This window comes from Rattus norvegicus, chromosome 6, assembly GCF_021556685.1.
Source record: "Rattus norvegicus strain SHRSP/BbbUtx chromosome 6, alternate assembly SHRSP_T2T, whole genome shotgun sequence".
Lineage (NCBI taxonomy): Eukaryota > Metazoa > Chordata > Mammalia > Rodentia > Muridae > Rattus > Rattus norvegicus.
This window is the reverse complement of record NC_141539.1, coordinates 26,806,546-26,809,554: the sequence shown is the minus strand read 5'-3', so window position 1 is coordinate 26,809,554 and position 3,009 is coordinate 26,806,546. Positions and strand designations below refer to the sequence as shown.

Here is a 3,009-nt window from a genome sequence, read left to right as displayed (position 1 = left end):
ATGTATGTATATGTGTGTGTGAGCGTGTGTTTGTGCTTGTGTGTGTACGTGTGTGTGTACGTGAGTGTGTATGAGTGTGTGTACGTGAGTGTGTATATGAGTATGAGTGTGTGTGTGAGTGTGAGTGTGTGTGAGTGTGTGTGTATGTGTGAGTGTGTGTGTGTATGTATGTATGTATATGTGTGTGTGTGTGTGTGTGTGTGTGTGTGATTGCAGTGTAACAGTTTCCTCCTTCCATCCTGCACGGAAGCTTCCTTAAGCAGAGGTAAACAAATCCAAAGAGCTTTAGGACACTGACCAGATTAGACCCCTCTCTGCAAGAGTAAGTGGAATCAAGCTCCAAAGAAGACTCTCAGAAGAACAAAAGCTGCAAAGAGGACTCAGAGAGCAGACTGGCGGCCTGGAAGAAGCAGAAACCAGCACAGCTGCCTGCCTGCCTCTGACACCAGGAAAAGACACCCTCCGACCTGCTGAGCGGCCTGCAGGCTGCAGTGGGCCCCAGGTCCTCACTCATGTTGGGGTGGGCTTCGGTGATGCAGCTCCTGTGGGTCATTTCTGCTCCTGTAAGGAACCCCTCACCCATACTCCTACATGTAACCCCAACAAAACTCATCGGTTTACCAAGCTAGACTTTGATGGTATCTGTAATTTTGGTCTGTTGTGGATTCCCTATCTGGGGTGAGTATATGTGAGTGTTGTTATCTCACCAGGAACAGTTTTGACATGAGAGTTATCTGCAAAACTCCTAGGGCAGCCTCCTAAGACGTCATGTGCCCTGTCTGTTCTGGTGCCATTTAGAGCTTAGGTGCAAAAGCCTGAGATGTACTGGGAGATGTAGTTGAGGGGAGGAGGAGGAGAGTGGGAAAGGAGGAGAGAGAGGGAGAGAGAGAGAGAGAGGGAAAAGAGGAAGAGGAAGAAGAAAACGACTAAGACAAAGAAGAGGAAGATAAAGAAAAGAAAGAGAGAGGAAGAGGAGGAAGAGGAAGAGAAAGATGAAGAAGAAAAACAAGAAGAAGAGGAAGAAGAAGAAGAAGAGGAAGAAGAAGAAGAAGAAGAAGAAGAAGAAGAAGAAGAAGAAGAAGAAGAAGAAGAAGAAGAAGAAGAAGAAGGAGAAGAAGAAGAACAAGAACAAGAACAAGAAGAACAAGAAGAAGAAGAACAAGAATAATGAAGGACTGGTTCCACTTAGTTGAGGAGGTGAAAATTGTTAACTGTTGACCCATAAATGCATGCACATGTATTTCAAAAATTTTACATGTGATAAAATAAAAAACATACACAACCCCCTGGCAATGGGCAAAGAGACATCTTGTTGGTGGTGGTGTCCTTCTGTCAGTCAGGGGCATAGCACATGGCAGTCCTTTGTTCGTCCTAGCTTGATGCCTGGCTTGGTGGCCAAAGCTGTCTTATGCCAAGGACTCATAAAAATCAAATCGAATCAAACCCTGGCGACACAGTAAAAAGGAAGAAGACAGACAGACTTGTGATCTGCCATGCCACGCAGTGTGGGCTAGGAAAGGTACCACAGACCTGCCCTCCGTCTCTCAGCACTAGTGGGCCATAGACACACATGTGCCCCACCTACTGCCATGTACCATAGTAGAGGGAGGAAGAGACAGATAGAGACCTGCGGACCACTATGCTATCCACAGTCCTGTGCTAACGGAGGACGCCATTCAGGGGCCCACCTGTCAGCCACATGGCCAGCCTACAGCCTACAGTGCGCAAGTATGTTGTGGTCAGATGCGAGAGTCTGGATCCATGACTTCACAGGAGCAGGGGTTGGTGTCTATGCCTGTGGCCACATGGATGTCCAGGGCTGTGCAGAACTGGCCCTGTCCTCTCTGGCTGTGGCAATTCTGGAAAGCTGAGCCCATCTGCCACAGGTATTAACACTCAGGGGAAGGGGCCCTGTACCTTGCCCAGATAGCACAGTGGAGCTGACCCTGGTGGTGGGGGTGCAGGTTAGCTAACCCAAGGGTGAAGGCAGGACAGAGCTAGTCTTACCACTTGTCTGCTGTGAGGTGGTTTGGGGGTGAGAATGATGTACCCCACCACCACCTGTGGTAGTTGGGAGAGCTAGCCTTGTCCCCTCACTGGCTATAGCACTCTGGAGAGCAAGTCCTGTTCCTTGCCTGGGTGATAGGTGCAGCTGGCCCTGATGTTAAGGCCCCAGTGGTGGGGGAGCAGGAGAGTTCTCCCCGCCCCTCAAGAGCTGTAGCACTTGAGAGAATGAACCCTGAGCCTTGACTGAGCAGCATAGTGAGTTGGCTCAGAAGGTATGGGTGTGAGTGACCACGTCAGAGGGCGTGATTGCAGGAGAGCTGACCCTGACTCCTGCCAGTGGTGGTGGTGGGTGGCTTAGCTGGAGCAGTGCCTGAGAGCTCTCCCTGGAGATCCAGATAAGGGAGAGCCAGCACTCTGACCAACTTTGCTACGACCCAGACCCAGATTCAGGGCTCTGAGATGGATCATCTGCAAATGGGATACATGGTCCTGCTGACCCAAAGCTGGAGGAGCTCCATGACACAGGAACAACAGGAAAACTGGGAGGAGTCCCAGTGAGGAGGATTCAAGGTTGATGCTGTCACAGAAGCCAGAGCCTCGAACCAGGCCAATGACTCATTGCAATAAACATTTGCAAGTGAAGATGTGTGGACAGAGGGGTGTACTGTGGGACACTGTGACACACTACAGCTTTCACGATAAGATGTTTCTATGTTGTTTGTTTGGTTTTCATTTGGGGTGTGTATTGTGGGGGGGTTGCAAGGGAGAAAGGCAGATATGAGGGGACCAGGAGATGAGAGGGACTGGAGTGCATGATGTGAAACTCACAATGAATCAATAAAAAGCAAACAACTAAAACAGGAAAAGAAAAAACAAGAAATATATATGTATGTGCATATTTATATGTATGTGTATGTATATATTTGTTTTTTCACATAGGGTTTCTCTTTGTAGTCGTGGCTGTCCTGGAACTCACTCTGTAGACCAGGCTAGTCTTGAACT

General features: G+C 48.9%; 1 non-coding gene across 1 annotated transcript; it reads left to right on the top strand.

The window, feature by feature from the left end:
* The first annotated feature begins 1,281 nt into the window (after nt 1–1,281).
* Nucleotides 1,282–1,425, top strand: LOC120093429 (small nucleolar RNA SNORA48). The gene has a single exon (XR_015623602.1). It is a non-coding gene; the product is annotated as a small nucleolar RNA SNORA48 (small nucleolar RNA).
* The last annotated feature ends 1,584 nt before the right edge of the window (nt 1,426–3,009 follow it).